At 54.1% G+C, this 14,746-nt stretch overlaps 1 protein-coding gene across 2 annotated transcripts in view; it reads right to left on the reverse strand.

Annotated features, from left to right (window-relative positions):
• TCF20 (transcription factor 20) overlaps positions 1–4,060 on the reverse strand; it is a 62,047-nt gene extending 57,987 nt beyond the window's left edge. For both annotated transcript variants that reach the window (XM_026046933.1, XM_026046932.1), the window contains exon 1: positions 4,044–4,060. The gene's annotated coding sequence lies outside the window, so the exon portion shown is untranslated. The remainder of the gene's footprint in view (positions 1–4,043) is intronic.
• Positions 4,061–14,746: the final 10,686 nt, after the last annotated feature.

The following is a 14,746-nucleotide window of genomic DNA, read 5'->3' on the forward strand; positions in this document are numbered from 1 at the left end:
GCGAGCGCGGGGAAGAGAGGCACGGTGATGGTGGAAGTTTCCCTTTTAATCTTCTTACAAAAAAAAAAAAAAAAGCTTTAAAAATGTATTACAAATATATTTTTTTTAATTTTTTTTTTTTTTTCTCCCAAGTTATTTTAAGAAGCTCATTTAATCTGCTTGGCCACTTCTCCCGCTTTCACACAGCAGAGCTAGGCAGGCAATTTTCATGCATTAACCCAGTGCCTGCGTTTGGCTTTCAGGGCATTTAATCCTCCTCCTGGAGAAGAAAAAAAATATTGGAAAAAAAAAAAAAAGAAAAAAGAGAGAAAAAACCACCTTTTCAGTGTCTAAGCGTATTCGGGTGATTGCCTGGCGCCGGCCTCGGCCGGGGGGGCGGCGGGCGCCCACCACGGAGGCTGCGCGGCCGGGCTCCCGCTTCATGTGAGCTCCCCTGCCAGCTGCAGCAGCCGCCTTTGCCCTGCGGCTTCCCGGCCCGCTCCCCCAGGGGCTCCGCTCGTCCARAACCGCTCCAGCGGTTAAAAAAATACCCTGGTCCCGCCTGAGTCRCACGTAAAGGGCGGAATTTGGGAGCTCCGGGTGCCCAAATTCTGCATCTCGGCAACTCTGAAGCTTGGCAGAGAGGATGACTTGATYTGTTTTAACTGAGCGGGACAGCGCGGGGGCTTTAGGCCGGCGCAGGGCCTTAGGCCGAGGGGCGGTCGGGGCGCGAGGCCGCCGCGCTCTCAGATCCTCGCAGCCCTGSTTCAGACCGCGCGCCAGCCCAGGCGGCTCCGCGTGACCCTGCAGCTTCCTCCACGCGCCCCGGGAGCCTCTCGCGGGACAAGGCAGCGCGCCGGCAGCCCGAGACGCTCCCGGTGCCGCCTGGAGCGAGGCCGGGCCCCGCTGGGAACCCAGCAGCTCGGCACGCAGCAGACGCGGCGGTTCCGCGCGCCGCGCTCCTGCCCACATCCCCAGCAAGGGCTGCCTGTCTCCTACGGGAAGCCTGACGCCGAGGGGGGATCCTGCCCCTTCCCAAAGCCATGCTGCCCACTGGCTCACAGGACGGTCCTTCCAGCGACAGCTTCMGGGGCGGCTCCCCTGCAGGTGGCTGCCGCAAAGGCTACGGCAAGGGGGGAGCCGCTGCCTCCCCCGGCCGCAAAGGGGGCTCCGAGGACACCTCGGCCGGGACAAGCGCTTCCCKCTGGCCACCAACAGCCTTCATCTTGATGAGTGCCGGCCATGCCAGGAGCTCGGCTGGAGCGGAGGTCCCCTGGGCACGGAGGCCTCTGAGAAAGGCTGTAATGGGGTGGGGGAACCCGATAGCGTCCTTATAATTTGATTTTTCATTATCTCCTCTCTGATTCGGAAGTGAAATGTCAATTGAGGTCAATCTTTTATGTAGATTTACAAGGTAGGGGTGCTTAGAGCTTAAGGTAAAATCCTACTGTATATGAAAATACACAACGGCATAGCCTTTATATATATATATATATAATATATATATATATATATAAAAGCTCAGTATACCAAGCTATTTCTAATTTAATGTACAAAATAAAGTCACAGCATAAATGGCAAAAGTTATGTAAAAGCTTCCAAAAATGCAAGAATAAGACAGCTAACATTCACATGGGAATGTATCCAAGAAACAACAGAAAAGAGGGAATTTGCACACTGAAGCGCCAGGATCTCCAGGCCCCTCCACAGCAGCACTTCCCATTTCCCTCTCCACTAATGGCTACCCATAGATGTAATGGGGGAAGCAGGAGTCTCTTTTTTAAAACATTTTGAAGCTCAAACCCGTATGGCTGATTTTAAAGGATTAAGTTTGTAAGAACATGCTAGAAACCCGCACTACTCATCAGTTGCCACTCTGCTGTAGGCCTCACTGATCCTATACAGACAGCACCACTTAAAGCGCAGTGAGAAAACAAGGTCACGTAGCMGGCCCTAAGGCGCTGCCCCACCGAGCTTAATGGAGAAGTCCATTCTTCCAGAATCTTATTTTGGGCTGCCTGCAGACTCGGAAGAAAAATTGGCACTATTACACCTTGGTCACATCCTCAAATTTGTCTTTGCCCCTGAATGCTAAGAGAGAAAGAGAGACAGAGAGACAGAGAGACAGAGAGACAGTGCCAAAGACAGAAAAAAAAAATCAACTTTCTGACTTTGTCCATTCAGTGACAACTACCTGACCATGATCAGTTACATAAAAATGATGACTAAAAGACTAAGTGTTAGGACTAATGAAAAAATTAACTCCACATGGACAAAGGTGGAGCATCCATGGGCTCCTGCAAATGGATCATCAGGGCTGTGCTTACACATGCATTCAAGTGATCCTAATTCAGGGTAAAGCCATCAGCACTATCTACACWTTTTTTTAAAGCAATTTATAAGCAAATCACCCTTCAATTCATAAAGAAGAAAAAATAAAACATGAAATTGTTACTGCCCAAAATGGTTCCTTGCTAAAATAAATCCTTAAAGGATCAATTTTGAAACCAGTGCAACAAAACTTAAAAGGTTTACATGCAAATCTCCAGCCAACACCTTCTGTGAGACGCGAGCAAGCTCTGCAAACTGAGCACATGCCTTGTACTGGCGTCATAATAAAGATATAAGTCCCTGCTTTTAGTGCAAGAAAATCAACTCAGCCTTAACTGTATGCAGCCACTACAGTATGACCACAATAAAAATCTCCCAAACTGGACTTATTTTGCCTTAGCCATCCTTTCCCCCCACACTTAATCCAAGCGCCTCAGCAGCAGAGCCACACAAACAACGGAGATACAAGAAGGGAAACAGCCTCCAGACTTAGCAGCYTTCTGCATGGGCAAAATACAGCCCTTTAAGGAGCCCCCTGGCTTAGGCCCTGCTGCCGCAGCACGTGGGCAAGCGGCAGGGACTCGCTTAACGCACCCGAGCTCTGCCAGCGCACACGCCAACAGGTTTTCCTGCCAGCCTTCGATGTCAGGCTTGCCCTGCGCATCCCTTTCCCCTCACCCACAGATCCCCAGGAAAAGAAAAACCCTTCTCCCGACCCTGAGCGGACTGACAAATGGAGATGGAGAGTCACCCTCTGTCTTTGAGGTCACCGCTGCTGCTCGAGCCATAATTCAGCAATTACTCAGTTACTGTGTCTCTGCAGCAGCATTTATCAGCAGCCGGGGGGAGAGCGAGGACTGCGGCCGCCTCTCGGCCCCGCGCTCCCTCCCAGCCCCCTTTGCCAGAAGGACAGCAAAAGGCCCTTGTGGAGATGCAGTTTCGTGGGCTTGGGAGCAAAGCTGCAGGTGTCTTCACGTGCTGGAAGGACTCCCTGTACCCCAGTATTTCTTAGCGGGAGGACAATTTCAGAATGCAACTAATGGGCTCCTCTGAGGGGGAATTATTTTTTAAGGTTTCCCTGCCAATGAAAACTGTTGAGCCAGCAGCACCAGGAGGCCAAGGTCTCTGCAGAAGTAGGCACAGGAACTGCCGCTGTCCCCTCAGGGCAGCATCCCCATCCTGATCCCTTCCCCTGTTCCGCTGTTTCGTGTCGTGTGCAGGCTCTCCACTGCACTTGCACGGCTTTTATCCAGAGGCATGCAGCTGCTATGGGAATGGGCACACAGACTAGCTTGAAGGCAGAGAACACAAAAGATGACAGCGAGATCAGGCACCTACAGGTCACGCAACTAGGGTCTGAAACTTCTGCTCTCGGTGGGACGGCTACGTCTTTGAGCAAGCGTAAAGCAAGGGCAGCTACAGCTGCCGGTTTCGCCAAGAAAGACACCAGCACGGCTGCATTCATTAGCATTTCCTACCTCTTTTCCCATCCAGCCCCAGGATTTCCCATCCCTTCCTCCTGTTTTTTTTCGAGTTACTTCAGATAAAACGGGTCACACCTGACCCTATGGGAAGGTGACACAGTGTCACACACCTCCCAAGGTCCTGCAGCAAAGGCAGGGCGGGCTCTCCCCTTGTTACTTCTCTGCCACTGAACTCTCCCCTTAAGACATTCAAAGGACCTGAGCGCTCAATGGAAAGTATTTTAGGAAGAGCATGGATTCTCAACCTACTGATCGTCATGTCTTGGGCGCATCGCTTGGAAGTGGCTCTCCTCCAGACACAAGAAGCATCTCCAAAAGCCATAGTGTTAAGTCCTAGAGCCCAAGTCCTGCAACAGAGCAACAGCTGGATTGAAGGACCTTGGAGCACGTCAAAGGAAGGAAAAGATAAAGCAGGTGAATGTGGAAAGCATGAATCATAGCAAAAATAAATAAATAAATAAATAAATCACCTATACAGGAGACAATTCTGCTCCGTCTTTTAATACTGCAACACTTCTGCCCTCCCATCTTCCTGTTACAAGGAGCTAACTCATGAAAATAAGGTCTTTGCACCTTAAGACCCACTTGGCTACTTCTGCTTATTCCTTTTACCTGCTGCCAAACACCTGCTTCTTGCAGAATCAGAATTAGCTGCTGTGGAAGCGATTCTGATATTGCAGGCAGAAGAATCTGAGTCCAGGAAAAAAAGGCTACATGAAAGCTGAACTTTGGAGGAGAAAAGGATYGCATTTCCATGCAGATGTCCAAAGTAATAAAGGTAGAAATTAAAACTGAAAGCCACACAAATATGATTCTCTAGCAAGACTGTCTCCAACAAGGCAGAAAAGGCCATCAATAAATCTTCATTATATGAATGGCTAAACATATCTAAACAAAACAAGAAATTCAAATATTAGAAGAAGAGCTCATCTTTTAAAATGGGCTTGCCAGAACATGTTTTACAGACAGGGAATTTTTCTTTAATTGTGCTGGCCTTTTTCAGGGGCTTCACTCGCTATTTCTTGCTGCCTACAGGGAAGTGGGAATTTCCAGGCCTGACAAGCTTAAATCCCCCTGACATACAGTTCCAAATTTCAGAGGCAACGAGGATTTTGCTTCTTCCTTCTCTCCCTGTTGGCCTTCTCCCGGCTGCACGCAGCACTTGTTTTGAATCGCAGCCGCTCCAACAGGAGGGGGAAACGCCGGTCCCCGACGGAGCCGCCTGCGCTCCTCCGCTCGCCTTGCTGCCACTCCACCCGGGCACCTGCAGCAGTTTCACCAGGAGCACCCAAGGCAGGCAGGGCCAAAAGCAGAGAGCATCAAGCCAGACCAAAACCAAGCCTTACCTTCTGGTAAGAAGTCTCTTTTTGCATTGCATGTATGCAGTGGTCTAAAGGATCGCTCAGATATTTAATGTTACATTAAATCTCATTATCCTCTTCCCACACAAACTGAATTCCACCTTTTTTTTTTTTCCAGAAATACTGGACTATTTAACAAATAATTTTAAAGTATCACTACTGTTTACTTATATGCTTTTTATTGCTGTCAAAACACAAGGAAACAAAAAAAAACCCAACTTCAAATACAACCATTCACATAGTATTTTGAGAATCTAAGAATACTCACAATGCTGAAAATCCCTGATTCTAAAATTGAAAAAAAAAAAGCTTTAGTTTCTTATTTTAGCATCCTGCATTATCCTGACTCTTGCTCACGCTCAAAGGCAGGCATACAAGAGCATACAGAACTCAGGACTAAACCTCAGCATGTTCAGCTATTTAGGAGCACAGCCTGTGTATGTATTTGGAGGCAGGGGAAGGACACCTAACCCAAGTGATGGCAATGCTTTAAAAGCCATCAGATAACTGTGGTAACCGACCGGRGTTAAGAAACCAGCATTTGGTTTCACAAAGTCTGTGCACGCCCATCTTTGGAGTKTCCAAGACCTGAGGAAAATCCCAAGCAGTTTCCGTCTCCTGCTTCCAAGGTATCTTCCCKCTGCCCGCCGAGTTCAGCAGTGCCGCGTCCCAATGGGCAAAACCTCTGTCACGCTGGGGCTGTTGTCACCCTGCTTGAGCGACGCCGCTCTGCAGCACGGACCCCGCCAGGCTCGCGCTCACCCTGCGGAGGTCCCTAGAGATGAAGGCCGCCCATGTAACCTCTGTGTGCAAGTGCTCAGGGCGGGCCGAGCTGAGACGCGGCRCTGCCAGGTCCGTCAGGGCTCTGAGGATCAGCCCGGCCCTTCTTACGGCATCACCCCAYGCGGGCAGGGCCCGTGGCAACCAGTCACCTTGGGGAGTCCCCACTGGTTTCWGAAAGCCCACAGGACAGAAGACCCCCAGCATCAACTGCTCCCCAGCGGCATGAAGGAGGGACACTGCTCTTCTCTGAAACCAGCAACGCTCCACACTCCTACCGTGTGATTCACTCCACGGAGCTGAAGATCAAGGTGCTGCTTATTCCCGATATTGAGGGGAGTAGGGTGAATAGTCACCCTACTTACRCTTGGCTCATGTTATCTCATCTCCAGAGACAGTAAATCTGCAACTAGCCTTTAGGTGATAACTAGGGGGTTTSCTCAACAGCACTTTTCATTGAGACTGGAGAGAAGTTTTCAAAAAAAGAGGAAAGAAAAAAAAGCCGCAGCGGTTGCAAGAAATGGAATATCTTAACAGAAAGGGGGAAGAACCAATTAATGCTTTTAGCTTGTTCCCCTTTATCACTGCCTGGAAATTCAGCTCTGATACAAGCATCTCCTGCCTARGGCTTTTTGAGAGACCCTTGCACATCCTCACTGATTACTTCCCCTACTCAGGGAGACAGACTGTCCTTTACCCTACATGCTTTTATCCTCTTGATGAGGTCTCTTACCCAGCTGGATCCTGCCTCCTTCTCCCACTGCAATCTCTGAGCCTGAGAGAAGACACCTGGGGACCTTTCACTTTGCTTAGGAAAGAGATTTAATCCTCTCATATCCTAGCATGGGGTTGAAGTGCTGCAGTCCTCCCCCGCTTCCCTCAACACCTCTGGTTACAGGCCCAGGCAATGGTTGTCACCAGCCGAAGAAAAACCAAAGGAAAAGGTTTTCTGCACTGTTTTCTTTTCTTTTGGGAGTCATTTAAAAGCAGGTGCAGATAAAGAACTGAGCAAAACCCTGTAGGGGACAATCCTGGCATCCCCAGACAAGCCGATGAGGCTTAAAACCTCTACCTAATCTCGGCTACGTCGCGTTGCTGCCGTGCTCTGCCCCAGTCCCATGTGGCGCGTTGCCCTCGTGCGTGCCCGGCTGCGCAGCGGAGACGCGCGGCGCTGCGGGCCCTGCACATGGCCGGGCAGGGAGCGCAGCCGGCCGGGCCCTGCCTCCAGCAACCAGCCTCCGGGCGCCGACACGAGATTCCCAGCTAAGCCTGGCCATGGCTCGGCCAGGCAGCACYGGGCACGGGCAAAGACTTTTAGCTCCAAATTACTTTACAAACTAACAAATCCTTACTTCCCCCTCGAGACAAGAAAGGGGGAAAGAAATTCCCTTACACATCASCCTCATGCCTGATGGGGCAGAGATGCAAATAACCCTGGGAAGTCTCTCGGTGCCAGAGCTGGGGCAGAGGAGATGAAATTCCGTCGTGCGGTAATTTATTTCTTTATTTGTGTGTTATTTGCTGCAGTCCTCTCCCAGGCTGGTGCTGAGGAGGCCGGGGGCAGGTGCCGCGGCGGCCCCTGCGCAGGGAGCGCCCAGGCGCTGCGCCACGCGCCGTGGGTGTGCGCCGCGCCACGCGCCGTGGGTGTGCGCCGCGCCACGCGCCGTGGGTGTGCGCCGCGCCACGCGCCGTGGGTGTGCGCCGCGAGCGCGCAGCCGGCAACTGCAGGGGGTGCTGTTCATCAGGCTGGCGAGGCGCGCGGGGCACAGCCGGGCCCGCAGCAGCTCCAATAAAGAAATAAATAAACACAAAAGCCGGGGGCGCTGGGTCGCGGCGCCGCGGAGGGAGCAGCCGGAGCGGGAGCAGCGGGAGCAGCGCGGCGCCGCAGCCGGCCGGGCCGGGTGCCCTGTGCCGAGGGCTCCGGGGAGCAGTGGAGAGGCCGCCGGTCAGCGGGGCCGAGCGAGGCCGTGGCGGTGGCAGGGAGGCCGCCCCACACCTGCGCACGCCCCGTCTCAGCCCTCCTGTTTCGAGGGCRCCCCAGACCGCGGCGCACGAGGCGGCTGGCGGGGGGCTGGGGACGAGCCCCTCTCTCCTTGGCTGGCCTTGGAAGCCCCCCCGTGCCTGGAGCGGGCGTTTAGCAAGTGCAAACACGGCGCCGGGCCCGGCCTCCCTGCCCTGTCACCACCACTGTCCGTCCTGTCCTGCCCGAGGTGCTGACACAAAATGATGGCTTCCTCCCCGGCCCAAAGGGGCAGGGCCCTCGCATCGATCCCGAACGGGCTGCACGCTGCTCTCCCGCTCCCGTCGTGCTATATGGCAAAACTCAGAGCAGCCCCCCCACTGCCCCCGCCTTTGTGCAAAATCCCAAATGAATGGAAAATTGGACACAGGCAGGCAAATGCCGAGAAGGAGGAGGGGCAAGCTAACCCCCCTCCTTCCCTCCACCCCCTGTTTCTCCTTTCTATTCCTCCCCCGCTTTTTTTTCTCCCCCCCCCCTTGTTTTTTTGAGGTTGCTTTCTGCTGGTGCCCCCCCGTTGCTATTGTACTGCCATCAGTTAAAAAAAAAAAAAAAAAAAAAAAGGCGAGAGATATTATAGAACAGAAATCGTGTCTCAAGAGCCCTTGAGAATGTGACCCCGAGGCCCTGCCCTCCTCGCGGAGACACCCATCGCCGTCAACGGCAGGCGCGCACCCCGGCGCCCGCCACTCCTCTGAGCCCGCACGGCGAAAACAACACCACCACCACCACCAGAAACCCACCATCAGCCAGAGCAGCCACACGGGGGGGAAGGCAGGCAAAGCAAACACACACACGCGCGCGCATAAACCCCATAACCCATTTGTGTCGCTCCCCGAGCTGGCGGCGAGCAGCCAGCAGCCGGGGCCTTGGGAAGGGCAGCAGGGGCGGCCGGCTGCGTCCCACGGGCTCCCCGYGCGCGGCAGCACCGCGCCACGCGCCGCCGGCCTCGCCGCGGCCCTCCTCGCGCCCTGGAAACTTTCGGCAAGGAGAGAGACAGAGAGCCAATTCACGGTACCTTGCTGGCATCTTTCGCAGCTTTCCCTGCTGCTTCTCCCCACCCCCTTCCGATTTATCTCAGCTACTGGTTTTATAAACCAAGAGGGTGGAGGGGGGGCTGGGGGGGAAGGGAAAGGAAAGGAAGGAAAGGGAAGGGAAGGAAGGGAAGAGGAAAGGAGAGGAGAGGAGGGGGCTTTTTTTTTTCTCGCCTCTCAGCCCCGCCGGCACCTTCTGCCTGAGCCCTGGCATGAAGTCACCCGGCGGAGCCTCTGACATCACGCGGAGCCCACAAACACTGGGTTGTGACTTCACTGCAGGATGGAGCRGGAGGAATCGGCGAGGGGAGGGGAAAAGGCTCTTATTCAAACACATATCTGCAGTAGTAACAAAGGGAACTCGGGAAATGGCTGGCCAAGAAAATGGCTTTTTTTTTGGTGYGTAAAACGCGCTCCCTTGTCTTTTTCCCCTCCTTTTTTTCGTTCCTTTCCCCTCTCTCCAAACAAAGTTGGCGATGGCAGCAGGAGYCTCTTGCACAGGCGGCGGGAGCAGCAGGGAGCGGGCGCTCGTGTAGCCCCTCAGGGACCCTCAGGCCGCAGYGGGGCTGCCGCGGCGCCGCTGGCAACACGAGCGGACACAGCGGCGACAGAGAGACCCTGGGGAAGGGCCCGAAGCGGCCGCCTGAGCGTTGGGTGGCTGCGGGCGGCACCGAACACGGCGCTCCTGGGAAGCGCTCGGGGAGCAGCGCCACGGGGCGTGAGGGAAGCGGAGCGGCTGAGGGCTGGTGGAAGCCACCTGAGYGGAGGCAACGCTCATTAATGAGCGCTCCCATTTTGGGCTTTCTTCCCTCACCTGAGCGTTTGAAACCACTTTTGGACTATAATTAGAATAAGGGAGGTAGTAAAGGTTGGGCTTAGGGAGCAGAGCTGCGTACGGGGCCGAGGCCTAGCGCCCTTGTGTTCCCAGAGGGGTTAAACAGCAAGGTTTTCCGTTCCCTGTTGCACTCTTAGTTACTTCCCGCTCTGCGGAGGGGCAGGGGGGCCAGGGCAGGTACAGGAACAGCCAGGAGGCCTTGACGGTCTCCTGACAGGGGCCAGGACTTGTGCGTGGCCYGCGGAGCCATAGCCGGCGCTGAGAGCACCTGTGGCCATCTCTGAAATGCACCCAGAGGAGCAGAACAGCAGGTCAGCACCGGCTTAGTGCGGCCTCGACTGTGGCAGGGCTTGGGGTTTTCTTCTTTGTTTATTTGCTTGGGGCTTTTCGATAGGGATTTCTCAAATTTTAACCTAACTGCAAACATGCTGGTAAATAGACTAAACAAAAAAAAATGTGCTATTTGTGTTTAAAATAGATTTCTTCCTTCTTTCRAAGCAATTCAAACACTTGCACTGACCTAATAACGCCTGAGAGCCAGGAATTCGGAGGGATAAGCCAAGGGCACAGCTACAGCCAAGTGGAATGAGAAGCAGAATTAAACAGTGCTAATTGCAGACAATGTTATATTTATAAGGTTATTTGAAGCGCCGAGCCAAGGGGGACACAGCTTGTGCTCCTCACGGCGTGTCCGTCCCTCCCGCTCGGCTCTGCCCTCGCCTGCGGAGCCGCCCCCGCCACCCCTCCGCCCTGGGAGGGAAGCACCAACAGGGCCGCGGGAGCTGCCTGCCCTTCCTGCAACCTGCCTGGGCAGCAGGAGGGAAATGTGTGCGTGGCACGAGCGCGAAGTGAGCAGGAAACCATCCAGATCCCTGCGACCATCTGGCTGGCAGGTACRCTCGCCGCTACCAGGAGGGATGGGAGCCCCGGCGCGCGCCGTGACCCAGAGGGCTAGCAGGGAGCAGGGATTGCCTGCAAGCAGGTGGGAGACACAGCCCAGGAGCAAGGCAGCGATGAGAGGCAGCTGCCAGGAACCCTGGCACCCCGGGAATGCTGCGCGGACACGTTTGTGGCTATGGGGCAGCTCCACGTTGCTGCCTGCAGGCCTCCTCCATGCTGGCATGGCTCCGCATCCCCGCGCCTCCAGCCCTGGCATGGCCACCAGGGAAGATCTTCCCTGGCTGCCAACGTCATTTTACACTTCCTCTCTATGCCAGCACGGGGCGGGGGGAAAAAAAAGGAAGAAAAAGGAAAAAAAAAAAAMAAATACCCCCAAACCAGAAAACACAAGCAGGAGTGGAAGGAACAAGCTCTTCTTCTACCCCTGCTTGTGAGAGGGGCGGACAAGGTCCTCAGAGGCACAAAGGTCCGTGTCTGACCTTGGCGCTCTTCAGGATGCCTTCCTCGGCCTTTTTTGCCCACATCCTTCTGACTGTTTTTACACCAACCGAATCCCGCTTGAATTTGCCTCCTCTGGAGTGCAAGGGAGGAACCCCTGTGTTTGCGCCGCTCCTTCTTCTCCCGGGGAATCCYTCCCAACCCGCCTGGCTGCTGGGGAGACAACATGGCCGCCATCCCACAGCGGGGCCGCAGCCGGCGCCGCGCGGAGCAGGGAAGCGCRCAGAGGGGCGAGCGGCCTTGTGGGAAGCAGACCAAAGGAAGGACGGAAAAGGAGGAAGAGTCAGCGGGCTGGCTTTAGCTTGGCCCRGGACGCAGTTACCTGGCTTGGAGAGGGGCCAGCGTGACCAGGCCGCATCCCTCCGCGCTCATGCAAAGGGCCGCGAGCGGCCAGGGCTTGGGCAGCTGCCTCATGCCAAAAAARCGGGAAAGGGCACAGACCAAACGGGCTTATTTTCACACAACCGCGATTGTTTTGTTGGTGCGGAAAGGTAATTAAAAAAAGTTCTGATTTCAAACGTGCCACAGAATTCCCAGAGCCCGGAGGCTGCTGCTTAGAGGCAGATTAATCACACTGAATTCTCCATCTAGATATTGCATGCACTCCAAACTCCCACCGCTAATAGCTCTAATATTCTCCTCAGCGTGTGCATGCTGCTGGTGTTATGTTCCAGGAATATTAATTCCCCAACTCCGGCTTCTTTCACTCGCGCATGTACCCTAAAGGCTTGCTGCTGGGCACCGGGAGATTATGGAAAAGAGAAAATCGGGCTAGCAGAGAACTGGGGTGCAACGGCACTGGCTGCAGCTCATCAAGGAACGGCATTTAATGCTCTTTGGAAAAGCAAGCAGTCCAAATAAAAGCTACCTGAAGGCCAAGTTCTTTAAACAAAGGCAGCCAACTACACAGGCACAAGATGGTTGAAATTAAAATGAGTTCCCAGCGCTGGCTTTGTGTTACCCTCCTCTGTCGCCCTGAGACCTGCCCAAAAATTCAATCCCATTAATTTTAAGCTCTAAATCAGGGGCTTCGTTTGGATCTGCTGCCGCTGCCTTCCCCCGGCCCCTTCTACCCCCAAGCAAGGCTGAACGCAACCGAAATCTCCTAACACAGCAAAGGGAGCGCTCAGGAAGGGGAGTGCTGTGCAGCGGGCGCCCCGTCCTCCCCAGCAAAACCCGCACGCAGCTGAGCATGCCGTCCCACTGAAGGCCTCTGCACACCGGGGAGCAGCAAGTCTATCCCGAGGGCTCTAGTGCCCCACAGGAAACAGAAACAGGGGGAGGAAGAAGGCCGAAGGGAAGCAGGCCATTTTTCTTGGAGTTCAAGTAACTGCTGCTCCTAGTAAACAGTTTAGTGTGTGTGTGATCTATATACACGGCCAAAAGGCCGTCTGCGAAGCTATAAAATGAACGCGCGCTCGAATGTACCATTTAAGATGCCTCTGATGTAATTTTCAAAGCTGCCGAATGCCCACAGCTCCTGGGCTGTTCAGCAAACACTGCGGGCGGGCGCCCGTCTGAAATCCAGGCCGCCGCTGTCTGAACCAGCGGCTACACCTGAACTCTGCAGAACACAACGCAGGGGCCGCCTCAAAACTGATGCCTCTGGTCCTGCTCCCGTTCAGCAGGATTCTTTGCATGACAAGAAGCCGTTGTGAATATGATTTTCTTTGTCAAGTAGTCAAAATATCTATCACCATGTAATATAAATCAGCAAGCCTGTGTTAGCAGAAAATAAAATGGGAGTTTGCCCCAGTTCCCACAGACTCATAGGTGTTTCTAATAAGCTCCCCTGTAAGTGTCTGTGCGGTCGCTTGACTCTGCTGGACAGCACCAGCGTGTCCGTTGCTTCCACAATGCAGAACGTCTTGCCTAGGTCTGGACTAAAACGTGCCACGCAGTGAATATGCAGGCGCAGGTAGCGGCGCACACCGTAACTACCACAGATCAAAGAGGAAAGGCRACATTTTTATGGTTAAATGCTTCACAGAGGCCTGCTGGCGGTGGGAGGGAGCCATGAGAACCCAGACATTTTTATAAGCTTCCTCTCTCTCCTACGGATCACGCAGGTGTACGGTCACACATGTGTCTTTAACTGCCAAATGAGTCCTTACGTTTGGTCCCTGCCGAGCAGAGGATAGAGGCACTGTCTCTGAAAGGGCCCTTGGCTTAACCTGCTGCACTGGGCTCCTTGGCTGTCCTAAACTGAGGCATCGTTCCATGCAACTTTGGTTGATCCTCCTTCTCTCTCTTTACACTGAGAATAAAAGCTGATAGCGAAGCCAACGTCTAAATCCGCACTATAGGGCATTTAAGATAACTCCRGTGGTTTTKKTTTTTTTTTTTTTTTTAAACTCAAACATACAAGAAAAGAGAAAGACAGAAGGAGGATTTCAATCCTTGCCAAACCCTGTCCCAGTCCCTGGGGTTACAGAGCTCAACTCTCACTTGGGATGCAGGCTCTTTGCTTTTATCTCCCTGCRCAGCTCATGTCCTCAGCCCTTTGCAAACAGATGTTGTGCCCTCTGGAAAGGGGAAGGAAAAAAAGAGCGAGAAGCAGAGAGAGAGAGAGGGGGAGCGCGTGAGCACGAGATGAGAAAGAGGAGAAAAAAAACATGAGCAAAAATGCTGTCTGCAGATGTCAATCAGGACTCCAGTCTAGGTCTTACCTGCCAGTCCTGCAAAAGGAGGATACATGAATTTTCTAGTTGGATAGTCGGTATCATCAAGCAACAAAATCGGGAGGCTTAGATTATACTGCAGTCTCACGTTCAGCAGAAAGGCCTCATTACACGATGAAGATGTGGGGGACAGAATCCTATTCCTAGCACCTTAAAAATTAAAATTTCCCTGCAAATATCCTTAAGAAATGGTCAAAAATAGTCCAGCATTTCAGACTGTTTTTGCAGACCACGGTAATACTGGCCAGGGGGAAGTGACTGTAGGCAGAACACTGTCAGGCTTGGGGAAAGCTTTCTCGACATTTTTCACATCCATAGGAAGGCAGATATTCCTGGGAATGAAGCCTAACGCTTACACGTATGTGGAGAGCGTCACCTCTAGCCGGGCGTTCGGCAGAGCCCAACGCCCCCCCGGCAGCAGCAGCCTCCCCGCCAGCCGCCCACCCCGCTGCCATCCCTCTCCCCCCCATTAACCCAGTACCTGCAGTGCAGCGTTCAAGTGGCACTGGCGGAGCCGCTGCCGCTGTCATCGCGGCGGAGCTGGCAGTCACCTGCCAATCTCGCCCCCACTTCCTCCTCCCCCCCGCTCCCCCCCAGCCCTCGTCAGTGCCGCTCTCCCCGGGGATGGATCACGCTGCCCCCTCCCCGGCAGCCTGACAAATAACTACGCTTAACTCCATCATAGCCCCCGCGAAGGCTCTTAACGAGCGGGCGCGCAGGGCGGCCCGCGGCGGGCGGCCAGCAACAGGGGCTGGCGGAGTTGGCGGCTCCCGTGCCCGGGGAAGGGCTGGAGGCCGGCGGCCGCCGCCGAGGCCCGCGGCGGAGGCTGCTGCCCGCGCTGCGGCG

The sequence above is a fragment of the Nothoprocta perdicaria genome, unplaced genomic scaffold (assembly GCF_003342845.1).
Source record: "Nothoprocta perdicaria isolate Ctin4 unplaced genomic scaffold, notPer1 scaffold_460, whole genome shotgun sequence".
Lineage (NCBI taxonomy): Eukaryota > Metazoa > Chordata > Aves > Tinamiformes > Tinamidae > Nothoprocta > Nothoprocta perdicaria.